Source organism: Polypterus senegalus, chromosome 18 (assembly GCF_016835505.1).
Source record: "Polypterus senegalus isolate Bchr_013 chromosome 18, ASM1683550v1, whole genome shotgun sequence".
NCBI lineage: Eukaryota > Metazoa > Chordata > Cladistia > Polypteriformes > Polypteridae > Polypterus > Polypterus senegalus.
The window spans coordinates 14789641-14803480 of NC_053171.1; the positions used below are offsets into that span (position 1 = coordinate 14789641).

The 13840-nt window shown below is 42.4% G+C and overlaps 1 protein-coding gene across 2 annotated transcripts in view; it reads left to right on the forward strand.

Annotated features, from left to right (window-relative positions):
- si:dkey-248g15.3 (glutamic acid-rich protein) overlaps nt 1-13840 on the forward strand; it is a 39323-nt gene that overhangs the window by 9643 nt on the left and 15840 nt on the right. Inside the window, exon 3 of one of the 2 annotated variants that reach the window (XR_005631233.1) lies at nt 12372-12555. The gene's annotated coding sequence lies outside the window, so the exon portion shown is untranslated. Of the gene's footprint in view, nt 1-12371; nt 12556-13840 lie in introns of those variants that run through there. The other variant, XM_039741253.1, reaches the window with a different exon arrangement.

Sequence of the window (13840 nt, forward strand, 5' to 3'; positions counted from 1 at the left end):
CCTAGTGATTATTTTTGGTGGAGGTATATATACAAATTTGGTGCTGGGATAGTTTTTGATTTTGAGTTTGGTGCAATTGTTTTATTTTTGTATATACACACACTTGTTTTTGTGCATATTTCTTTCCTGCTGGAGGAACGTCTTGAACCAGGGATAAAAGAAGACAACCTTCATTATTGGAGCGTGTGTGTGTGTAGTTTTTGTAGTTTTTTGTAAATACACCATATTTTTCCTTTTTGTTTGTTTTTATTTCTTTTTGAAGAGTCAGGGTTGAAGGACTGTGTCTCAAAGCCCACCTGACACTACTACATTTTTTTGTGTACAGCACTCTTGTAAATAAATTTGCACCATTCACCCTTCAATTTTTGTCTGTGTCTCATCTCTCCATTTGATCCCGTTCGGTTCATGAACTATCAGATGTCCAGAGTGCAGGCTGGAGCCACTTCCCACTACACGGGATATCACACACACGTTACATAACCCTAAACTAAATTGATAATGATATTAAAAGCCGATACCCCTCCCTTAGTGATACGGCGGTAAGAAATCACATAGGAGAAATAACTTAGCTTTCTTTAATGCAGTGGCGTGGCTGGGGGCAGAGGGGGCGGTCCGCCCCGGGCGGCACATTTTTCGGGGCGGCATTATTGGCCACAAGGCTCCGTACAATTCGTGTGTAAGCAGCAGGGTTCGGAAAAATATCACTCATGTATGAAAAAAGTCAAATTCTCTGATTTTTAACCACAAATGCTTGAAAAATAATGTTCAGACTGTCCTTCTGCATCAGACACAGCAGTTGAAATGTATGAGGCAACGACAAAAATTAACATAAACGTTACACTGATAATAATTTCTAGGAAGATAAACAACTAATTTAAAATTTATAATTTTGTTTCGCTATTAATCCAAATGCATTCTTCCTCTGCGCAGAAAACATCCCCACCTATTACTTTGGTTCTGGTTTTCGTAGCGTAATTATATTAAACTAATAATTAGAACACGGCTTATCAGTGCGTCCATACTATATTCTTGTCTAGTTGATGCTTTTAAATGTATATAAAAAATTATTGCTGTTTCTTTATACAGTATATAAATAAATCTATGCAAAATGTATCTTAATTTTTCTCTATACATCATTTTAATTTTCTATTTAAATAGTTGAACATATTCAGATATGTTGAAGGGCGGCAAATTGAAGCCCCGCCCCGCCCTGAGCGGCACGAACTCGAGCTACGCCACTGCTTTAATGATGGTTTACGCTGCATAACAGACGAAGAAATCCATGACAAGAACCCAGTTCAGGAGTGGGGTCCCGATGTATAGAGTACGCCATTTTCGGCGCTGCTTTGGAAGGATTTTCCGGATCGGATGACATTATCTCCCATCTGTCTATCGGCTTCAAAGGTGTGCCGGGCAATGTGCCAAGGCTTTATACTGTTTCTTCACATGCAGGCCCCCACTACAGTAAATCATGCCATTCCAAACAAGGCAAACAAAGGATACAATTTCATGCTGACTTTGACACACAGAAATAGTACACAATGTCCATTTCGCAGTTGTCGCTGTCTTGTCTTCTAATGCTCGCCTAGCAGTTCTAAATGATGAGCCCCTGTGTGCTAAATCTGGCTTTGTATTGGCTGTGCATGTGAGTAGAAAGAAAAGTAGATTTATAAAATATTTGTACAGAGCACAGTGGCATATTAAACATATACACTTATCACAGTGATTAATCACAATTAATTACATGCATTTATGTGATTAATTAGTTAATTTTTTCAATCGATTCCCAGCCCTAGTATTAATATATAAAATATGGGACAAATTTTCATTATATAGTGTATGCATTTCAGTACAGCTGCAGTGGGCTGGCACCCTGCCCGGGGTTTGTTTCCTGCCTTGTGCCCTATGTTGGCTGGGATTGGCTCCAGCAGACCCCCGTGACCCTGTGGTTAGGATATAGCGGGTTGGATAATGGATGGATGGATGGATTTCAATACAGACTGCAAGCGTTGCATTATACAGTGTATAGTGTAGGCACTGGGAAGAATGAATTAAGTCGTAAACGGCACCTCTTATGGCTGTAGCACCCCATGACCGTGTTGGAGATGAAGAGATTTTTAAAGTACACAGCTTGAGTATAAGATAGTGTCCTGTTATCATAGAATGTACTTGTGTGTATATCAATTAATGAGACGAGTAATATAAAGAGGAATAAGAGCGTTCACAGCTTTAAAATGTTCAAGCAGAAGGTGGCAGCTTGTTCCAAGCTGTTAGCCACAGAGACTTAAGAACTGGAGAAACATTCTCCTAAGCACTCACACCCATTGAAATGAAACTCAAAACACCACAATTTCGCTGCAGACAATCTTAACTGGTCTAACTGGTTAAACAAGAAATCTGTTTTTCACAAGACGAGACATTACACTTACTGTAATGAAGAATTTCCTGTTTTAGAGTAATATTCCTCGATGTTCGCATGAAACAGTCACCAGAGGTGCTTTGTGTCATTCCATGATATTGAAAATGAGAAGAATCCAAGCTTTAGATTGTTCGATTGTGTGAGATGATGGATGTTACAAAAGTGCCCTCAATTAGAGTGCCATTTTTCTTAAGAGAGCTAAATATCTGCATTTATGTCCATACATTCAAGGTTAAGGTCCTTACAAAATTCTTGCTTGCATCATGTCCATTGCAATAATCAACATAAAACATCAGTAAAAGAAAAAGATCAAACTTGACTCTAATATTAATAATAATCACAAAAAATAACAGCATTCCATACACAAGTATCACAGAAGATGGGCACTTCATTCTCTCCATTTATTACAGACAGCTTATCCCATATACTGTTGTGGAAGAAAAACCACAAACAAAAAGGAATCTTCACAAGATAAAGGTTTGGGGACTGTCGCCGTATATTGACCTGCGGACAAATGAAAGCAAGAAATGCAAAAGGTTGATCAAAAGTACATGCATTGTAACAGGTGCCAATGTGGTATTGGCAAAATGGCGTTTTTGTAGAATGGTGGATGATGGGAACAGGAAATGGTTGGCAGGAAATGGCTGGCAGGAAATGGCATCATGGCGGAGGAAGCGGAAGTGATGTCCAAGGTGAGAGCCGGAAGTGATGTCATATGGAGTTGCTGGAAGTGATGTCACGGTGGCCATTTTGAAGCTCTGAAATAGCTGCGATTATTTTTCTTCGGTTCTCCTGTGAAGAGAAGAGGTTCAGGTAAGCACCACGTGACAATCCTTCCTCTCGCGATATTTCACTCACCTTTGAGTTTTTTGACTGCCTCCTAATCGCACGTGTGTGACGTTGTACAATACAATTCATTTTTTTAGAGCCCAAAAACACACTAGGAGTGCCGCAATGAGCTTTAACAGGCCCTGCCTTTTGACAGCCCCCCCCAGCCTTGAGAAAACTGTGGATATTCCTGTGTTATAGAATGTATTTGTTTTAATCAAGAGTGATCTTAAAAGTCTACCTATTAAAAAATAAGTTGTTGAAGATTTCAGCTCTATTGCCTGCTATGTGGGTGTGTTTCTGTCCATTCCAGTGTGCTCAAAGGCAATACAAGATTAAAGGGTCTACAGATTTCATTTGGACTATTTGGATTCTGCATGGTTCAGAACATGCTACGCAGCTCCATGTGAGACTGGATTCGACTTCTCTTACACCTCCATCAACTCTTTCCTTCTGCTTGGATGAGATTGAGGCTTCGATGTCCAAGAACTTTCTTAAGCTGAACAGCACCAAAACTGAAGCTCTTTTAATTGGTACCCCCCATCAACTTCATTCCTCCGTAAATTGTATTTCCTTTTCTGGTCATACCATTACTTCTCTTCTGTTACTAACTTGGGTGTTAAATTAGACTCCCATCTGTCATTTGATACACATGTCCATCATCTCTGTAAAATTGCATTCCTTCGTCTTCGCAACATAGCCAAACTCTGTACCTGCCTTTCCCTTTGTGATGCTGAAAAGCTGGTTCATGCCTTTGTCTTCTCCAGGCTGGACTGTTGTAATGCACTCCTCATTGGGATCCCCAGCAAGAGCCTTCAAAAGCTCCAACAAGTCCAAAATAGTGCTGCAAGGATCCTAATGAGGGTGCGGAAATATGAACATGCAGTATTTCACCAATCCTTCGGTCACTTCATTGGCTCCCTATTCACCTCCGTATTGAATACAAACTTTGTTTGCTTACTCACCAGTGTATCCATGGAAATGCTCCACAATACCTTAAGGAACGTCTTATATTACAATCCACTACAAGAAACCATCGTCTTGCAAATACCTACCGCCGTCGCCCCCCGTGACCAAACTTCATACAATGGGTGACCGAGCCTTTGCAGTTGCTGCTCCACGGCTCTGGAATGCCCTGCCAGAGAACTTGAGAACACAGCAGATTGTGGACTGTTTTAAATAACAGCTAAAGACTTTTCTATTTAGAAAAGCATATTAACAAAATTGCCTCTATTTATTCTTTTATCTTTGTTTTTATCTTGTTGTGTCTTTGTTTAAATTTTTTTATGTAGCACTTTGAGGTTTGGGGTGGCACGGTGGCGCAGTGGTAGCACTGCTGCCTCGCAGTAAGGACTCCCGGGTTCGCTTCCTGGGTCCTCCCTGGAGTGGAGTTTCCTGAACAGCCGATTGTATTTAGTCCAATAGATGACGGCCTACTGAATTACAAAAGTGTGGGGGACCTGCAGACACATCAGTAATTATTGAAGGACGCCTTCCTGCAGGCCTACATGTCGAACATTGAAGTGACCATTCATTTGGGGTGCATACATTAATTATTGTGGGTTCAAGTGCTCTTGGGGTGCAGCCCAGTATATTCTTGTTTGCTTCTATTTTTTTAAAAGGCATTTTCATCTGCCTTTGGGATTAATAAAGTATCTATCTATCTATCTATCTATCTATCTATCTATCTATCTATCTATCTATCTATCTATCTATCTATCTATCTATCATTATATAGTGTCTTTCATATCTATCTATCTATCTATCTATCTATCTATCTATCTATCTATCTATCTATCTATCTATCTATCTATCTATCTATCTATCTATCTATCTATCTATCTATCTATCTATGCATTAGTCAAAGGAATTGGATGTTAATTCCTGAAAGGTGGCAAATTTCATGCAAGGCAAGACCACTTTCACCTTTTAGGTGTGGCATGAGGACGTGATGCATTTCGGGGTATACAGTATATAGTCGGGGAGTAGTGCTTTATACAAAGTTTAGTGTCAGTGGTTGGTGCTTCATGTTGGAGTCAATGAGACAGAATACATTGAATTTGCCTTCAGTCTACAGGTAATTCCAGTTACTGTATTACGTCTCGCCTGAAGAAGGTGCCTGAGCTTCCTCGAAAGTTTGCATATTGTAATCTGCTCAGTTAGTCCATAAAAGGTGTAATTGTACTTCACTTATCAGGCTGGCATGAAGTCTTATTCCCCCCTTTGGTGAGGATAAAGACATCTTGTTGTGTCTTTGTTTACATTTTTTGATGTAGCACTTTGAGGTTTGGGGTGGCACGGTGGCACGGTGGTGCAGTGGTAGCACTGCTGCCTTACAGTAAGGACTCCCGGGATCGCTTCCCAGGTCCTCCCTGCGTGGAGTTTGCATGTTCTCCCATGCCCGTCTGCGTGGGTTTCCTCCCACAGTCCAAAGACATGCAGGTTAGGTGTATTGGCCATCCTAAATTGTCCCTGGTGTGTGTGTGTGCCCTGCAGTAGGCTGGCACCCTGCCCGGGATTTGCTCCTGCCTTGTGCCCTGTGCTGGCTGGGATTGGCTCCAGCAGACCCCCGTGACCCTGCGTTAGGATATAGCAGGTTGGACAATGACTGACTGACATAAGGTTTACTACAAATGTAAAGTGCCTTATAAATAAAATCAATTATTATTATTAATATCCTACTATTTCATGAGCATTGTCACATGTGCAGAGTAAAGTGAAATATTTACTAGCATGTGCTAATCAGTGACTAGAACTTCCTTACCTTACTTATTTGTCAATGTTTCCAACCATTTTGGGTCTGCTGTCAATTTACATCTTGCCATTCATGGGAGTATGACTTTATTTTTGGAAAACTGTATTAAATGAAAGTAGCTTGGAAATAAAATCTTTCTACCGTAGTTCATTTTTCAAAGTTTTCAATAGTTTTTATGCAATTGAAGAACAGTAAGAAAATCTGACGTGTCCACCTAATGGCGCTTCCATCCAGGTCCACCGGTTTGTTCCAGCTGTTCACAGAATTGCCGAGCGGCGGCTCTGTGTTTACTCCATTTGCTGATCTGAGCGGTAAGTGTGCCCGATTTTCAGCTCCTCATAGTCGGTGCCTTCCTTGTGTCTATTTGACACACACACCGTCTTCCTGTGGCCATAAAAAAAGGTAAACAAATGAAGTTATGAATTCAAGGAAAGAAAACCCACCACAGGCTGACTCAGACCCAGCATGTGTTTTGATGAAGGTGAAGCTGGACGGCTCATCCTCACTTTGAACTACAAACAGTGTGGACGAAAGCTGAAGAGTCAGACATAATCTGTGAGGATGAACATGACACGTCAAGATATTATTATGTATAAAATCAAAAACTGGTCAGTTTATTCATTTATTCCCCTTTTGATGGGTTTGCTGGCATATATGTCAGCACTGTTACCTCAAGCTCCAGGTGGCCGAGAGCTTTGTGAAGTTTGCACGTTCTCCCTGTGTCTGGGTGGGTTTTCTCAGGGTATACTGTGTTTCCACCTGCTTCCCAAAAGACACGAAGATGAGGTTTCTAGATGACTCTGAATTGTCTCAGTGTGAGTGTTACCCCATGGTAGACTGGCTCACCATCCAGGACTGCTGCAACCATCTGCTCCTTGAAAATACCAAGTGATAGATGAATTGATGTCTGTCATTGCAGATGATACCAGATTAGCAGATCATTTGGAATCCATTATATCATCACAGAAGGACTTGGACAGCATGCACATTGGGCAGAATTGTGGCAGATGAAGTTTAATGTCAGTAAATGTAAAGTATGACACATAGGAAGTAAAAATGTGAGGTTTGAATACACAATGGGGGGTCAGAAAATCGAGAGTCCACCTTATGAGAAGGAGTTAGGAGTCGTAGTGGACTCTAAGCTATCGACATTTCCGACAGTGTTCAGGATCCATTAAGAAGGCTAACAGAATGTCAGGTTATATAGCGCCTTGATGTGTGGGGTACAAGTCCAAGGAGGTTTTGCTCAAGTCTTTGTAACACACTGGTGAGGCCTCATCTGGAGTCCTGGGTGCAGTTTTGGTCTCCAGGCTACAAAAAGGACATAACAGCACAAGAGAAGGTCCAGAGAAGAGCGACTAGGCTGATTCAGGGCTACAGGGGATGAGTTATGAGGAAAGATTAAAAGAGCTGAGCCTTTACTGTTTAAGGAAAAGAAGATGAAGAGGTGACCTGATTGAAGTGTTTAAAATGATGAAGGGAAAGTCCAGTAGATCAAGACGGTGACTTTAAAATGAGTTCAACAAGAACACAGGGACACAGTTGGAAACTTGTGAAGGGGAAATTTCACACAAACATTAGGAGGTTTCTCTTTACACAAAGAACGATCGACACTTAATAAGTGAGCACATCGTGTGGTAGGCAGTAAGACTTTAGGTACTTTCAAAACTCGACTTGATGTTTTTTTGGAAGAAATAAGTGGATAGGACTGGCGAGCTTTGTTGAGCTGAATGGCCTGTTCTCGTCCAGAGTGTTCTAATGTTTGAATGTTCTAATGGAAAATTATATAAGAAATGGCCGTTATTCATGTTTTCAAAAAGTAACACCGTGTTCATGAATAATCAGGCACACTTTACAACTTCATCACTCAGTTCAAAAGTCCACACTGCTTCAGACAGCCCTGTCACGAGATACCTCTGGGGAAGTATCCCAAAATCATTTGCTGATGACCCCATTCATGTGCACTCCAATGTCTTTATGGCATTCACAAGTAAATCTAAACTGGCATCTGTTGCAGCACTCCTCAGACAAATATGCATTATTATTATTATTGAAAGAAAGCAGATTTGCAGGATCAACCTGATCTTGTTTATCAGTGGTGTGGTGAGGGACGTTCTTCTTTTTAATTATCGGGCTGCATCACTGCAGACAGATTCATGTCAGAAATGGTCTAATCCTGTCATGCTAAAATGTCAGGAGGATGAAAACACCTTTTAAAAAAATAGACGCAAACAAGAATATGCTGGGCTGCACCCCAAGAGCACTTGAACCCACAATAATTAATGTATGCACCCTAAACGAATGGTCACTTCAATGTTCGACATGTAGGCCTGCAGGAAGGCGTCCTTCAATAATTACTGATGTGTCTGCAGGTCCCCCACACCTTTGCAATTCAGTAGGCCGTCATCTATTGGACTAAATACAATTGGCTGTTCAGGAAGCCTCCTCCCTTTCATTGGCTGGAGGTCTGCCATTAAAATAATTGCTCCTCTCAAGCTTTTTGACAAACTGACAAAAATGAGTTATCAGTCAGTCTTTGGCAATGAAACTGAAGGGCTCGGCCTCCAAGCCCCTCACCCTGAGTGTTGGTGCCCACTAGTCTTGTGTCTAATCACCACTTATTTTTTGCATGTGGAATTTATAAGAATGGTGAAGTTTGCTAATTACACCCCCCAAGGGTCTTATTATGGGTTTGCTTTCAGAAGTGATCTAAAAGAACTGGTCAATGCATTAGTCCAGCGTTTCTCAATCTTTAAGTATTTGCGACCCGAGTTTTCATGACAGTTTTAATCGTGCCCCCCTAATGTTTTTTTGAAACCCTAATAAAATGGATTCCTATTGTGACAGATAGGGGCGCTGTCGTCCCCTTGAACCCTTGGACCAGACACCAGATAAAGGTCCAAATATAATTTTTATTTGAACAAATACGTGCACAAAGCACCCTCACACTCCACTATACTCATAAATAAACACAATACACAATTCTCAATAAATCCTCCACTCCCAGACACGTTGCCAACCTGCCACCCAGCTCAGCTCACTCGTCTGGGATCTCCCACGGTCTTTTATATTCCCTGACCCGGAAGTTTTTCCGCACCCTCCGTCCATGTGACTTCCTATCACTTCCAGGTCAGATTAAAACTCTTCTTCTTCATCCCGGAAGTACGTCATTTCCCCTGTCGCTGTGACTAAGACATACTTCCGGGTTATAGGGCGCGTAAGAGTCTCTGGGACTCCCTGTAACGTCCTCTGTTGGCCCCAAAGGAATCCAGCAGGGCCGTAAAGGAAAACTCCAACGTCCATAATTCCCTGCTGGCATTCGGGGCACCTCCATGCTGCAGGGACGGCTCCACCTGGCGGCCTGGAGGTATTGGCTGGAGTGACTGGCCGACCATAGTCCACACTATATTTTTTGCTGCCGATTCACTGCTGCAAGTTTAAAATTTCCCTACAAATAACGAAATTACGCCACATATGGCAACACTGCCCACCTCTTCTTATTTCTCGCGCTTTCACGGAAAGTTTCAATCTTTGCCGAATTTACTAGAGATGCACCTGCTAGTATAAATGTGAACTTCGTCTCGCCGAGGCCATATTTCAGTCTGGTTGTTTGACTTAAGTACTCGATAGTGTTCGTAGCAACTCGAAAATACGTTGTAAAAACCAAACGTTTTTAAGCTCACCACCATGGATACATTTTTTAATTGGGCGCAAACGAGCATTGGACAGAAGTGAAGCATCAACAAGCGCGGAGAAGAGCGTCGTTCCGAAGGTTAAATCAAGAAAATATTCTGCAGAGTATTTAAATTTTGGATTCACGAGAACCGAAGTAGCCAGCGAGGAGAGGCCCCTTTGTGTCATTTGTTCAATAGATGTATTTTACATATTTTGTTGTCTTTTTTTCACAATTTGCGCCCCCCTTTTTGTTACTTCGGGGGGGGTGCGCCCACAGGTTGAGAACCGTGTGAATCTTGTGATGGGGGATGTTTATGGGGTGGTGGTATATACAGTGGTGTGAAAAACTATTTGCCCCCTTCCTGATTTCTTATTCTTTTGCATGTTTGTCACACAAAATGTTTCTGATCATCAAACACATTTAACCATTAGTCAAATATAACACAAGTAAACACAAAATGCAGTTTTTAAATGATGGTTTTTATTATTTAGGGAGAAAAAATCCAAACCTACATGGCCCTGTGTGAAAAAGTAATTGCCCCCTGAACCTAATAACTGGTTGGGCCACCCTTAGCAGCAATAACTGCAATCAAGCGTTTGCGATAACTTGCAATGAGTCTTTTACAGCGCTCTGGAGGAATTTTGGCCCGCTCATCTTTGCAGAATTGTTGTAATTCAGCTTTATTTGAGGGTTTTCTAGCATGAAGCGCCTTTTTAAGGTCATGCCATAGCATCTCAATTGGATTTAGGTCAGGACTTTGACTAGGCCACTCCAAAGTCTTCATTTTGTTTTCTTCAGCCATTCAGAGGTGGATTTGCTGGTGTGTTTTGGGTCATTGTCCTGTTGCAGCACCCAAGATCGCTTCAGCTTGAGTTGACGACCAGATGGCCGGACATTCTCCTTCAGGATTTTTGGTAGACAGTAGAATTCATGGTTCCATCTATCACAGCAAGCCTTCCAGGTCCTGAAGCAGCAAAACAACCCCAGACCATCACACTACCACCACCATATTTTACTGTTGGTATGATGTTCTTTTCTGAAATGCTGTGTTCCTTTTACGCCAGATGTAACGGGACATTTGTCTTCCAAAAAGTTCAACTTTTGTCTCATCAGTCCACAAGGTATTTTCCCAAAAGTCTTGGCAATCATTGAGATGTTTCTTAGCAAAATTGAGACGAGCCCTAATGTTCTTTTGCTTAACAGTGGTTTGCGCCTTGGAAATCTGCCATGCAGGCCGTTTTGCCCAGTCTCTTTCTTATGGTGGAGTCGTGAACACTGACCTTAATTGAGGCAAGTGAGGCCTGCAGTTCTTTAGACGTTGTCCTGGGGTCTTTTGTGACCTCTCGGATGAGTCGCCTCTGCGCTCTTGGGGTAATTTTGGTCGGCCGCCACTCCTGGGAAGGTTCACCACTGTTCCATGTTTTTGCCATTTGTGGATAATGGCTCTCACTGTGGTTCGCTGGAGTCCCAAAGCTTTAGAAATGGCTTTATAACCTTTACCAGACTGATAGATCTCAATTACTTCTGTTCTCATTTGTTCCTGAATTTCTTTGGATCTTGGCATGATGTCTAGCTTTTGAGGTGCTTTTGGTCTACTTCTCTGTGTCAGGCAGCTCCTATTGAAGTGATTTCTTGATTGAAACACAGGTGTGGCAGTAATCAGGCCTGGGGTGGCTACGGAAATTGAACTCAGGTGTGATACACCACAGTTAGGTTATTTTTTAACAAGGGGGCAATTACTTTTTCACACAGGGCCATGTAGGTTTGGATTTTTGTTCTCCCTAAATAATAAAAACCATCATTTAAAAACTGCATTTTGTGTTTACTTGTGTTATATTTGACTAATGGTTAAATGTTTTTGATGATCAGAAACATTTTGTGTGACAAACATGCAAAAGAATAAGAAATCAGGAAGGGGGCAAATAGTTTTTCACACCACTGTACAGTTGGATAGCAGTGGTTTGTACAAAGTTTAGTGTTAGTGGTTGGTGCTTCACGTTGGAGTCGATACGACAGAATACATTGAATTTGCCTTCAGTCTACAGGTGATTCCAGTTACTGTATTACGTCTCGCCTGAAGAAGGTGCCTGAGCTTCCTCAAAAGTTTGCATATTGTAATCTGCTCAGTTAGTCCATAAAAGGTGTAATTGTGCTTCACTTATCAGGCTGGCAAGAAGTCTCATTTCCCCCTTTGGTTTTGGTGAGGACAGGCATACCCATACAGTTTCTCCTTATTCGATTGCAACTCTCTACCTTAAATGGCCGTTACTGGGGCAAGTCCACACCTCCAGGGGGCCGTGTTTAATTCTCTGCCCAGTCACTGTCTGCATGAAGTTTTCCCCAGGTGGGACTGCTCATTTAGACACATTACAACCCATTTATTTTTTTCTTTTCACACCCTCATTGTTGTAATTCCCCCATTTCGATCGTGAACCCAGTCACCTTGGGCAGCTCATTTTGACAGATAGGCCCGCCAGCTACTTGCCTGGGCCATCAGCCCGAGTCCTGTTTCATCTGCCCGGCTGGCATGTCTTCTGACCAGCATCTGATGACCCCTTGGGGCGAATCTGTAAAGAAAGCAGCCTTGCCTCGCCCTGCCTTGCCATGCCTCTCCACAGTGCTCATTGCTGGCAGTTGTGCGTGTGTTTGTCTTTTTCATCTTGCTGTTTTCTTTTCTTTTTTTTTTTTTTTAGACGTCCTTAATTCTAAGAACACTGTTTTTGGTTTAATAGCCGTTCCCTCCCATGCCTGTGACACGTGACTCGTGACTCAACAGGAGGCCTGTTTGAACCGCATTCCATCTCCTGGCTCAGGCTCTATAAATACCGGAGACAACCGACGGGGAACGGCAAAGAGGCTTTGAGTGACATTACAAAGGTAAGTCCAGCGTCCTGGGAGGGTCAGGGTGGCAGCCGTACTGCTTTTGTGATTAATGGGAGCCCTGAAGAGGCAAACACACATTACATTACATGCCTGCAGCCCTTGAAAACTGAAATTATGAGTAAGATTTTGACAACATGCTGCTGCCGCTGCACTGTGGGGATGTTTGATTAGTGACCGGTCTGAGATTTGCTGCCCCACCTAATCAGGGCACTTAGTTTTGGAAGATACGATTATAGACAATATTAAAAGCAGCCTGACAGCAAATTTTTAAGCTGAAAGTGCTGCATTTATCATTAGTAAGTCGCTATTTCAGAAGCAACACTTAATGTTCTTTGTTCGACATAAAATGCAGCCTTTGTAAATAGGTATGGCCCAAAGTGCCTTGTGAAATTGGAGCTCTTTGGTTGAGGCTAAGGATCTGCGCTGGCATCCCGAAGGTTGCCTGTTCGAATCCCCGTCACTGCCAAAAGAGATACTACTCTGCTGGGCCTTTGAGCAAAGCCCTTAACCTGCACCTGCTCCAGGGGACCTGCACAATGGCTGACCCTGCGCTCTGACCCCAAGGGGTATGCGAAAAGGTGCATTTCACTGCGTGTTGTCCTGTATAACTATGTATGTGACAAATAAATAAAAAATCATTATTATTAAGAATTATTATTATGTATATATACTCAGCAAAAAAAGAAACGTCCTCTGACTTTCAACTGTTTTTACTTTCAGTAAACTTAATGTGTAAATATTTGTATGAACACTAAAAGAGTCGACACCATAAGACATAAACTAAAAATGTTTCACAATGTGTCCCTGAATGAAGGGAGGCTCAAAATCAAAAGTACCAGTCAGTATGTGGTGTGGCCACCAGCTGCTTGAAGTACTGCAGTGCATCTCCTCCTCATGGACTGGACCAGATTTGTCAGTTCTTGCTGTGAGATGTTACCCCACTCTTCCACCAAGGCGCCTGCAAGTTTCTGGACATTTCTGGGGGGAATGGCCCTAGCCATCGATCCAAATCGATCCCGCTCCAGGGTACAGGCCTCGTGTAACGCTCATTCCTTCGACGATAAACACGAATCCGTCCATCACCCCTGGTGAGACAAAACCGTGACTCATCAGTGAAGAGCACTTTTTGCCACTCCTGTCTGGTCCAGCGAAGGTGGGTTTGTGCCCATAGGCGGCGTTGTTGCTGGTGATGTCTGGTAAGGACCTGCCTTACAACAGGCCTACAAGCCCTCAGTCCAGCCTCTCTCAGCCTATTGCGGACAGTCTGAGCACTGATGGA